The sequence below is a fragment of the Scomber japonicus genome, chromosome 1 (genome assembly GCF_027409825.1).
Source record: "Scomber japonicus isolate fScoJap1 chromosome 1, fScoJap1.pri, whole genome shotgun sequence".
NCBI classification, from domain to species: domain Eukaryota; kingdom Metazoa; phylum Chordata; class Actinopteri; order Scombriformes; family Scombridae; genus Scomber; species Scomber japonicus.
Window position 1 is genome coordinate 42,117,846 of NC_070578.1, and position 12,736 is coordinate 42,130,581.

General features: G+C 40.9%; 1 protein-coding gene across 1 annotated transcript in view; it reads left to right on the top strand.

Annotated features, from left to right (window-relative positions):
• Positions 1-9,978: 9,978 nt before the first annotated feature.
• The window catches only part of LOC128371968 (stonustoxin subunit beta-like), a 185,420-nt gene continuing 182,662 nt past the window's right edge, over positions 9,979-12,736 (top strand). The window contains exons 1-2 of the mRNA XM_053332409.1: positions 9,979-10,035; positions 10,141-10,314. The gene's annotated coding sequence lies outside the window, so the exon portion shown is untranslated. The remainder of the gene's footprint in view (positions 10,036-10,140; positions 10,315-12,736) is intronic.

A 12,736-nucleotide genomic window follows, 5' to 3' on the forward strand; every position in this document is an offset into this window, starting at 1 on the left:
CACACTCAATCCAAGCTGTAAACAGCACAGAGACAAACAGAGCTGAGCATGAAGCTGCAGCATCAAACATGTTAACACAGTACTAACCAGCTGTACTGTTGTTAGAGCACCTGATGATCCTGTTAGCAGAGAGATGAGCTCTTCTCAACACTAACAGCAGCTTCACTTTCTGATTTTTAACTTATAAATAACTGAAAACTGTCAGTCACCAAACTTCGCATGGAGAAAACAACTTAGTCACAACAGAGGAGGAAATGTTACGATAGCAGCCAGGAAACAGGAGAAGAGCTGCTGGACCACAAGTCTTTGTTTTCTGTGCTGCTGACTTTACTGTCTGACCTTTCTGTGAGTGTAACCATGTCAGACTGTCTGTACAGCTGCTTTTACTTTTCATTTCAACAGTTTTAAGAACCAAAATGATCTCCATCCAATCAATATGTAAACATTTGGCAGAGTTAGGCTGTGTGTGTGTGTTTGTGTCTGTGTGTGTGTGTGTGTGTGTGTGTGTGTGTGCACTGTGTCATTACATCACCTTCACAAAATCTTTCACATATTCATCATGAACACTATCAAACTAACACACACTCAATCCAAGCTGTAAACAGCACAGAGACAAACAGAGCTGAGCATGAAGCTGCAGCATCAAACATGTTAACACAGTACTAACCAGCTGTACTGTTGTTAGAGCACCTGATGATCCTGTTAGCAGAGAGATGAGCTCTTCTCAACACTAACAGCAGCTTCACTTTCTGATTTTTACACTTTTTACTGTAAAATAACTGAAAACTGTCACTCACCAAACTCCACACGGAGAAAACAACTGAGTCACAACAGAGGAGAAAATGGAAAAAAAAACTGCAGCAACAAGGAAAACACACCCTTTCTCTCATAGCCACCAGGAGACCACAGCCTCTGTTACGATAGCAGCCAGGAAACGAGCATGAAATAAAAACTTGCTGTCAGCTGCAGAGACCCTGCAGAATGTGCTGCACGTTATAAAATTGCATATTTATAAATGTATACCTTTGTTTATGAAACTGTTGAATATTAAAGGAACAACAGTAAAAGTTGCTCCTGACACATAATTATGACATCTGATGAGACTGAAATAGCAGCTGATACTGAATGAAACTTCATTATAATAATTCCTCAGTCAGAAAATAGATGTTAGAAGTTTGGTGGGTTCAGATGTGTTCAATGTGTATGCGTTGTGTCATTAAATGACCTTCACAAAAAGACTTTCACATATGCATCATGAAAACCAGGGCCGGCACAAGGCATGAGCGAACTGAGCAGCTGCTTAGGGCCCCGTGACCACTTGGGGGTCCACAAGAGCAATTACTTCGCCTCGCTTGATTTGGATGATTAGACTCTCTGTCTTGTTGTTTGTGGCTTGTGTCGGAGTACTGGGTTAGTACATCTGCTACTGACATTAGCTTGTTTTCTTTGTTAGTTTCACCAGGATTAGGGGTGCTGTTCACATTTTATATTTCTGTTTTATCATTGTTACCAGACGAGGTCTAGCTGGGTTTATTTTCATTGTTTTCCTTGTTAAGCAGACATAGCTCTGGTTTAGGAGATTGAAATTCTACAAAGTAATGAAAGAATAAAAAATAAAACCTGAAGAGTTCAGCTTAGAACCTGCTCAATGTGTAAAGTGCCTTGAGATGACTTTGTTGTGATTTGGCGCTATACAAATAAAGATTGATTGATTGATTGATTAATTAATTAAAAGTATATAATGTGAAGGTCCAGTCACTAGTTAATCATTATCCTGCAACAATTTCACAGTGAAGACAAAAGACCATTCCAAGAAAAGGTTATTGAAAAGCAGAAGTGAGGAGATGGATACAAAAAATGTCCAAGTCACTGAACATCCCCTGGAGTTCAGTTAAATCCATCATTTAGAAACTAAGGAATATGGCATATGTGTCAGTCTGCCTAGAGCAAGCCGTCTTCACAATTTGAGTGACCATGCAAGAAGGAGACGAGTGAGGGACGCCACCAAGACACCTGTGACTACTCTTCAGCAGCTGAGGTGGGAGGTGACTAGGGTTCACCCAAAGGCATGTGGGAGACTCCAAGGTAAACTGGAAGAAGGTTCTTGGGTCTAATGAGACCACAATTGAGCTTTTTGGGATCAGACTAGACACTATGTTTGGCAGACATCAAACATGACACATCACCCCAAACACACCATCCCCACCGTGAAGCATGGTGGTGGCAGCATCGTGCTGTGGGGAAGGTTCTCAGCAGCAGGCCCTGGGAGGCTTGTTAAGGTAGAGGGTAAAATTATTACAGCAAAATATAGCAATCTGATTCATTCTGCAAGAGAACTTTGACATGGGAGAAGATTTAATATCCAGCGAGATGACCTGAAGCATACAGCGAAACCTACACAGAAATGTTTTTTTTAATATAGTTAGCTAGTTTACACTACTTTATATACAGTTAGCTAGTTTAGTCCAATGGTTCCCAACCTAGGGGTGGGACCCCTCCAAAGGGTCAGCAGATAAATGTGAGGGCAGCTGAGATGATTAATGGGAGAGGAAAGAAGAAAAAACAAAGTTCTGATACACAAATGTGTTTTCAGTTTTTGGACTTTTTCTCTAATCTTTGATTTTTGCTGAAATATTGGATCATTTGAACATTTATTGAAATGAAAGCATGTGAGAAGTTTAAAGGGAAAAATCACTATTTGGTGGAGCTGTTAACACTGAACAGTTTTACCCAATATTCATAAAACAATCTCACACAATGTTACTGTGCCCAGTCAGTCTTAACAGATATGAGTGACGAGGGCTCATTGTGAAGTCTACTGCCCCTCGCGCCCTCCGTACATTAGCTGCTAACTGGCTAGCATTACACAGTGAACTAAAGTCGCTAATGACACTCACAGGACATAATACAGTGCCCCACATCACCAGCTTACCTGCAACATGCAAAAAGTATAGTTTTCTGCTCTCATCTTGTACACAGAGATTCTCATCATGTCTCTTGTTGACGCCAGACTTCCTGGTAACTCACCTCGCTTGTGTAGCGACACTGCCACCTGCTGGTGATTTACTAGCGTAACACTAACACTGGCAGTGAATAACTTTGTACCCTAGATTTTAACTATAATGAACAGTCTTCTTCCCATAAACACATAAAACACATATGAAGCTGATAACACAACTCTTAACTAACATATGACTTAATTGTGCCACATCGGTACTATAGTAATGGAAAAGGTCGTTCCTGAGGAGTAAACCATATAATCGATCAGAAACTAAAGAAACCAAAAGGTATTTCTAAGCTTTTCCTTGTAAAACACCTTTATTGATAACAGAAAACTTAATTATACACCAGGTGTCAGCATGGAGCACCAGTTTTAAATGTTCTTGTTAATGAGTGAACCATAATCAACAATAAGTTAAAACCTTGAATTAAATTATGACACAAAATACCAAAACATCCATAAAGACCACAAGCAACATTTTAAATAAATGTTTCCATAATTGACAACAAAGGTTTACAAATTATGCATGGATCCCATTTTCAGTGTGTATACTTTTCTTTCTTTTTTCTTTTCTTTTCTTTAATTAAATATTAACAATATATACAAACAAATCGGTTCCTTCCAGGGAAACAATCACATTAAGTATTATGGTTTATTTTCATTGCCTTTTTATTGTTAATGTCCTTAATCGTGCCATATTGATTTAGTTCTTGAACAAAGTGTCCAATGGTTGGCTTGGAGTCCATTTCTTCTTGTATATGAATAATCAACTGTACTTTGGTTTAAAGAGAAGACTTTAAACCACACAGATAATGCCACAGGTTGAGCACATCTACAGAATTTAGTCTACTGGTCTATAGACAGAGCATTGCTTAGACCTCACTCAGGACCTTTGTCCTCCATCCAACACTATATCAAACCTCTGACTCCAGTTGCCTCTACCCCGTTCAGGGAAAACCGTCAAAGACATATCTGACCTCGGTTGCTATAGCAACACTATCAGAATGCTTCCTGTTTTCCCTAAAAAGAGCAGACACACTGCTACCACTATCTCAAGAGGAGACAGTGTCTAAACCCAACATTTGGTGAGGCCTAGCTATGACTGCAAAGCCTAGTTTGACCCAGTGCATATTAATGATGGAACATTCCCTAACACTTGAGGGCAGGAGTTCAAACAGGTGATGGGCTGGGTGGGATGGGTCCTGGAGAATGTTGGTGGCTTTCTGAAGACAGCAGGACTTGAAAATGTCTTCCAGGGTGGGCAGGTGTGTTTTTGTTATTGTTTGTGCAGCTTTGATAACCCTCTGCAGGGCCTTTTTATCAGCTGCAGAGCTGCTGCCATACCACACCAGGATCCCACAGGTCAGAACACTCTCCACCAAACAGTGGGAGAAGGACAGCAGCAGGTGTTGTGGGAGGTTGAGCTTCCTGAGAGCCATCAGGAAGTATAGTCACTGCTGTGCTTTACTGATCAGGCAGGGAGTATTCTGTGTCCATGTAAGATTCTCAGAAAGGTATGTGCCCAGGAACAATGACAATAAAGTACACTTACTTACTTAGTTACATTATTTTTATCAACTGTGACATTTTTTAAGGCTTTTGGTAACCTAGGTTACATCATCATGATGTAAAGTCTGGGCCAAGCGGGAATCCCCCAGGTGGGACCAGCAGGGGAAACACTACTATATATTCAGCTGGGAAGCTATAAACTGTTTTTGACATCTTAAAGGACTGAATGGTCTGGTATCCAGCTCTTATTATATTATACATCCAGGCTACTGTTCTCACATACACACAAACCTATTATGTTAATAAACACTAATAATGGAGACACAAACGTACATTCATTTGTCTCATTTTATACATATTCACATATTTTGGACATTTACTACATTTATTCCATCTTGCTTACTTTTGTGTTGTTAGAATATAAAAGGTACAAATGTAAAACTATCATCAGACTTCATGATTCAACCAATGAACATTTACACTGCCATTAATGATTGACTTCAGCTGTACCAAAGTTCAGAATAAAGGTAAATACAGAGAGTTGAGACTGTTTGTGAATCAACAGACCTTAAAAATCTCCTGCTCTGAGTTACATGTTTATTCTTCTGGTTGGATTCCTGGTTGAAGCTGCTGATATATTTCACCTTCACTCATCGGCTTCATTCAGATGATTTTCAGCATCTAAAGGTAACGTAACTGACAGTTTTCATCATGTTTGTGTCTGCAGGTGTTAAAATGATCTGATATCAGTAGAGATGGAAGTTATAGTGATGTGTTATGTTGCTTTGTTTGCTGCACTGCTGGAATAAACTAAACACCAGAAGAAATAATAAAAACATTTTGTCAAAGCTGAAATTCATTTTCATAATTTAACTGTGATAGAAAGACAGGAAACATTCTTGTAAGATTAAATACAATATATTACAGCTGTAACAACTACAACCATAAATATAGACAAATAAACATATCCTCATGCATATGTAACTATTTGTTATGATGAAGTAGGTTAGAAGCTCATGAAACAGCAATAAAAGCATCTACGTTCTGTGTTTTACTTAAATGTACTTCATAATAATAAGAAAATATTATAGAATGATATAAAATAATGAACAAATATATGTCCTGTTCAGAGCTCTGATCCAAAGAATGAAGACAAATAAAATAAATTGTTCATCCTTTAATTTCTGTTCATACCTGATCAATATTCAATTCAATCTATTGATTCTTCTTCCTTCTCTCACCTCCTTTGTTTGTCCTTTTTGGTTCTGCTGAGTCCTCCACGTGTGTCCAGCGCCGCCTATTGGACATCATATTAAACTGCAACATTAACCCTACTATTAGATTCAACTGTTAAAGTTACACACAGATTTAACAGAAGTAATTCAGTACTGAGTCCGCCACAGTTGACGGGCACCATCTATTGGACATCATACAAACGTGCAACATGAATTCTACCATTAGATGTAACTGATAGTCTGTTAAAGTTCCACACAGACAGAACAGAAGTAATTCAGTACAGTCTCTGATTAAAACCGATTATTGCAGAGAAAACTGAGTGATGAAGGAGGATCAGCTGCAGTTACTCTCTGTGTGTTTCCTCTGCAGGTGAAGGTAGAATGACTCTGTGACAGGATGTGGATCTGAAGTCACCTGGTCAGTACTTTCATGTCTTGTTCCATGTAGTTGACTCCACCACCAGATAATCTCCATTTAAACTGAGATGTGTCTCCATACTGACAAATGAAAAGTCACTGAAACATTCAAAAAGTTATTAAACATTAAAGCTGAGTGAAAGTCTTTAAATAAGTTGTTGCTTTGTCTCCATCTGGTGGTGGAATGAATAATGACAGGATGTTAGACAGCAGTGCAGACCTGTGTGATGTGCAGCTGGTTGTAATGAATGAGCATGTTGTTGTGTTTGTGTGAAGGTGTTTCTCTGCTATGGATCAGAGTGAGGACAGAGAGGAGGGAGTCCCTCCCTCTAAAAGCTCTCTGTGTGGGGAACATGACAGCCAGACCAAAGCTCAGAGGTGAGATGAGGATCTCTAACTGTCCATCACTGTTCTCCACTCACATCACTCCACCATCATTATTCACACTCACTGTCACATCTGACACTCAACTACTGAATAATAAGTCACAATAACTCAGAATGAACTACTAACTTTGTGAGTTAACACAGAGCTCAACCACTGATTAGTCAACTAATCAACTAAGATGAAACAGCATCTTTCATCAGATGACATTTTGATGAACAGGAGAACGTTTCTCATCCACTGTCTTCTTACTGATTTTCATTCTGCTTCTAAAACTTCAGCTGCTGACAGTCTGCTCAAAATTCATCTTTTTAAACTCTTTGATTTGTTGTTTGTTTGTATCAGGATGCAGCAGCAGAGAGCAGACTCTCCTGAACCCAGCTGTGTGTCCATGAAGAGTGACTGGTCTAAGGGTCGTCTTATTGACTTTAAAGATGGACAACCTGCTGATGGAAGGTAAGAACTGAATAATGGCACAAACACTACAGACAGGTTAGATGGAAACTGCTTAAATGCTTCAAATAAGGTTCAAACCAGCAGCTACACAGTGGCAGGCTGGCCGTCTTGTATTTTTTCATTTCATTAAACTTAAACAAATATAACTGAAAACAAACAACAGTAAAAAATATTAAAACTATTGAAAATACAGTTCTGTGTTACCTACATGCTTTTTGTCACTGTTTTATTAGTATCAGGATGCAGCAGCAGAGAGCAGATTCTCCTGAACCCAGCTGTGTGTCCATGAAGAGTGACTGGTCTATGGATAATCCTGTTAAGTTTAAAGATGGACAACCTCCTGATGGAAAGTAAGAATTTAATATCCAGTAGTCAGAGCAGCATTTACAGGAGTTCATTTAGTCATCATGACAGAACATCTTTAATCAGCTGAGTGCAGATTTGAGTCATTAAATGTCCTTAAACGTGATGTTTTCTCCACAGAGTTCAGCAGCAGAGCTCAGAGGTTCCCAGTGATCAGTCTGCACAGCAGCATCAAACACAGCTGGACTCCATATTTATGGTGTGTACATGGACAAACACACCTTTTACTATTAACTCCATCAACCACAGGTGAAATAGTAAAGTAGCATTCAGGTCCTAACAGTGTCCATGCTGCTCTGTTTAGACCAGCAGGCCTTCAGACTGACACATGAATCACATGTTGTGTTCTGCCAGTTTAAATCAAATGTTCACTTTATCTTTCTGTTCCAGCTGCTGGAGGAGAACATCGTCACTTTTGTGAAGAACGAGCTGAAGAGAGTCCAGAGGGGTCTGAGTCCAGATGACCCAGAATGCTTAGAGAGTCAGAGTGAGAATGAGAAGGTGTTGGACGGTGATGAGGAAGAGCAGAGGAGGAGCAGCAGAGAGGCATTTCTGAAGATCACAGTGCACTTCCTGAGGAGAATGAAGCAGGAGGAGCTGGCTGAGCGTCTGCAGAGCAGTAAGAGGATTTGAACAGATTTAACATGATGGAGAGGAAATGGAGGCAACATGGGAGAGGTTTATATTTCAAACTCTGCTGTAAATATGCTGCACACATCTGCATCAGATCAGAGGCTTTTTGTCCTCCACTGATGAGCTGAATAAAACTAATGGAGGAGGAAAAACTACACAGACACACTTACATGTTCAGATTTCTAGACTTTCTGTAGGATCCACTCACTGATTTCATTTGTTGTTTGTTCATTCAGGAGCTCGTACTGCAAAGTGTCGACGTAAACTCAAGTCTAACCTGGAGAAGAAGTTCCAGTGTCTGTTTGAGGGGATCGCTAAAGCAGGAAACCCAACCCTTCTGAATCAGATCTACACACCGCTCTACATCACAGAGGGAGGGACTGCAGAGGTCAATGATGAACATGAGATCAGACAGATTGAAACAGCATCCAGGAAACCAGACAGACCAGAAACAACAATCAGACAAGAAGACATCTTTAAAGCCTCACCTGGAAGGGATGAACCAATCAGAACAGTGATGACAAAGGGAGTGGCTGGCATTGGGAAAACAGTCTTAACACAGAAGTTCACTCTGGACTGGGCTGAAGACAAAGCCAACCAGGACATAGACTTCACATTTCCATTCACTTTCAGAGAGCTGAATGAGCTGAAAGAGAAAAAGTACAGCTTGGTGGAACTTGTTCATCACTTCTTTACTGAAACCAAAGAAGCAGGAATCTGCAGGTTTGAAGAGTTCCAGGTTGTATTCATCTTTGACGGTCTGGATGAGTGTCGACTTCCTCTGGACTTCCACAACAATGAGGTCCTGACTGATGTTACAGAGTCCACCTCAGTGGATGTGCTGCTGACAAACCTCATCAGGGGGAAACTGCTTCCCTCTGCTCGCCTCTGGATAACCACACGACCTGCAGCAGCCAATCAGATCCCTCCTGAGTGTGTCGGCATGGAGACAGAGGTCAGAGGGTTCACTGACCCACAGAAGGAGGAGTACTTCAGGAAGAGATTCAGAGATGAGGAGCAGACCAGCACCATCATGTCCCACATCAAGACATCACGAAGCCTCCACATCATGTGCCACATCCCAGTCTTCTGCTGGATCACTACTACAGTTCTGGAGGATGTGGTGAAAAGCAGAGAGGGAGGAGAGCTGCCCAAGACCCTGACTGAGATGTACATCCACTTCCTGGTGGTTCAGGCCAAACTGAAGAACATGAAGTATGATGGAGGAGCTGAGGCAGATCCACACTGGAGTAAGAAGAGCAGGAAGATGATTGAGTCTCTGGGAAAACTGGCTTTTGAGCAGCTGCAGAAAGGCAACCTGATCTTCTATGAATCAGACCTGACAGAGTGTGGCATCGATATCAGAGCTGCCTCAGTGTGCTCAGGAGTGTTCACACAGATCTTTAAAGAAGAGAGAGGGCTGTACCAGGACAAGGTGTTCTGCTTCGTCCATCTGAGTGTTCAGGAGTTTCTGGCTGCTCTTCATGTCCATCTGACATTCATCAAGTCAGGAGTCAATCTGCTGGCAGATCCAAGAGCATTCTGGTGGTCTAAAGTGTTTAAAGACAAACCTGAACCAACATGTTTCTACCAGAGTGCTGTGGACGAAGCCTTAAAGAGTCCAAATGGACACCTGGACTTGTTCCTCCGCTTCCTCCTGGGTCTTTCACTGCAGACCAATCAGACTCTCCTACGAGGCCTGCTGACACAGACAGGGAGTAACTCAAAGACGAATCAGAAAACAGTTGAGTACATCAAGAAGAAGATCAGTGAGAATGTGTCTGCAGAGAGAAGCATCAATCTGTTCCACTGTCTGAATGAACTGAATGATCGTTCTCTAGTGGAGGAGATCCAACAGTACCTGAGATCAGGACGTCTGTCCAGAAAGAAACTGTCTCCTGCTCAGTGGTCAGCTCTGGTCTTCATCTTACTGTCATCAGAAACAAATCTGGACGTGTTTGACCTGAAGAAATACTCTGCTTCAGAGGAGGCTCTTCTGAAGCTACTGCCAGTGGTCAAAGCCTCCAACAAAGCTCTGTAGGTGCACACAGAACTATCCAGATTAATGTAGTTTCATCTTTGCTCAATGAAGAAAAATAATATTTGTAATTATTTTCTTTTGTTCTTCTGATTCTTCTTCAGGCTGACTGACTGTAACCTCTCAGAGAGAAGCTGTGCAGCTCTGTCCTCAGTTCTCAGCTCCCAGTCCTCTAGTCTGAGAGATCTGGACCTGAGTAACAACAACCTGCAGGATTCAGGAGTGAAGCAGCTTTCTGTTGGACTGGAGAGTCCACACTGCAGACTGGAAACTCTCAGGTCATTTTTATTACTGTGTATTTAAAGTAAAATGTTGGCTTCTTACTTGAAAACATTTTTATCCTAAAAAGTGTTTGTGTACTGTCTGAGCAGAAGTTTTATAATATCCAGTATACAGTTAGTAAAACTCCTTTCATCCAACACTTGAGTCAGGTGTAGCAATTTGGATTTCATTAATAAGCGTGCATAGAAAAGGGGCACCACTCCCTACATTTGGAGTAATAATTAGATATCATGATAATAATCATTGTTAAATCAGTCTCGATTTACAAGCCGTAGTTCTTGGCTCAATGGATCTCCGTCCCATTTCAAAAGAACACACCGATAGCAACTTGGTAAACAATAGACTATTAATAAATGCAGTGATGAATGGTACAACACAATATCAATGAGTCATTTTTAATTCCTCAATCTGACACCAACCCAGTTTATTAGCAATATTTTAGATTTCTCATCCTACTTTGTTGACGGTCTGGAGCATCAGTTGTCCTTCCATTCAAACTTATGCGTACACTCACCGGGTGGTAGCTCTTGGCAAGCGGCACTGGTTCATGGTGGCTGGATGCTGTGAGGTGGCCCGGTTGTGGCTGGTCTGCCTGCAGACTCCTGATTTCCCTGGACCAGTCCTCTGGTGCCACTCTTGGATTCCTCAGCTATTTTCATGGCAATGGCTCTCCAGGTTGGTGGGGAGGGAGGAAATGGCCTAAATACTTTACTCACTGTCTGATACCCTTTCAAAGAAATTGGCATTGGCCAAACATTACAAACATTTTGAAAGTATCAAAAGCAGACTAAATAAGATATCAAAAACGAACTTGTTAAAAGGCTCTTCTAGATGACTTCTATGTGTTCACGGAGCATTGCACATTTCCGACGTCATTCAGTAAAATGAACATCACTTAAATGATTAATCATGATGAAACAAAAAGAATCATTATTCTATTCTTATAGTTGAATAATTAATTAATACTACACATGTAAATATAACAAACCACTTATCAATGTATTATATCTTTACATTAAGTTCACATGATGCATGCATTAATACAGACAGTGGATTTAAATATGTGTGTGATAGCTGTATAGACCTGCTAATACAAGTTTTGATCTAGTAGCCAAGTACCCAATTCTTCGATTCTGTTTAAGATACACTATTGACTAAAGTACATATAAGCTTAACGTTATCACCACTTATTCATTCAAATGTTGTAGAAGTTAGGAGAGACAAACTGGAATGTGTGTCTTTGGGGAGGGTTTCTCTATAAGTGTGGAGAACTGAGTCCATAGTGTAGAAGGTTAGTTCACATCTGCGTATTTCTAGTGCTGTCATCTGATGAAGACCCGGTGATACCCAGGGGTCTGGCTTATTTCACTTTTATGTACCTCCTGTCCTTTCTGACTTCTTTATTGAATGAGATTTTTTTTGTTTATTCAGGAGAGAAGCTTTGTTTGTTTGTCCAAAGGTTCAGGATGCCCTTTAGCCAGTCTGACATCCTGAGTTGGAATTCTGAGTCTCACAAACTGTTTTGACAGCTACACAGGATATATGTGTCTGTCACTTAATTAATGCAGTCACACACTGAACATATTTTAAATGAAAAATAAGAACTAACATTAAACATTAGTAAATTCCCATTAAATCTTCTTACTGTCTTAAGATATGATGTCGAAAAATATTTAACTATTTATGTTGCAGCCTCCAGCAGGAACATGTGCTTTCTCTCCTACAGTACTAGTAACCAAAAATGTATCTGCATGACACCCACATACAGCAGGGGGCGCTGAGTGTCAACATAAAGGCCTGAAGAACAAAATACTGTTGTGTGTATTCAGTCTGTCAGGATGTCTGATCACAGAGGAAGGCTGTGCTTCTCTGGCCTCCGCTCTGAGGTCCAACCCCTCCCATCTGAGAGAGCTGGACCTGAGCTACAATCATCCAGGAGACTCAGGAGAGAGGCTTCTGTCTGCTGGACTGAAGGATCCACACTGGAGACTGGACACTCTCAGGTATGGACAGACAGGTGGACACACTCAGGTATGGACAGACAGGTGGACACTCTCAGGTATGGACAGACAGATAGACACTCTCAGGTATGGACAGACAGATGGACACTCTCAGGTATGGACAGACAGGTGGACACTCTCAGGTATGGACAGACAGATGGACACTCAGGTACGGACAGATGGACAGACACTCTGACTAACTGATGGACTCTGGTTCATGTTTCATGGTGGATATGAGTGAAGGTGTATGAAGTTAATTGTGTCTTTGTCTCTTCCTCCAGGATGGACCATGGTGGACTGCAGAGACTGAAACCTGGTCTGAGGAAGTGTGAGTATGTTTTCAGTTTGATTCACGAGAACTTTGACAAAAACTGGATGAAATATATGAATGAATATATAAATGTGTTTTGGCAGAAAT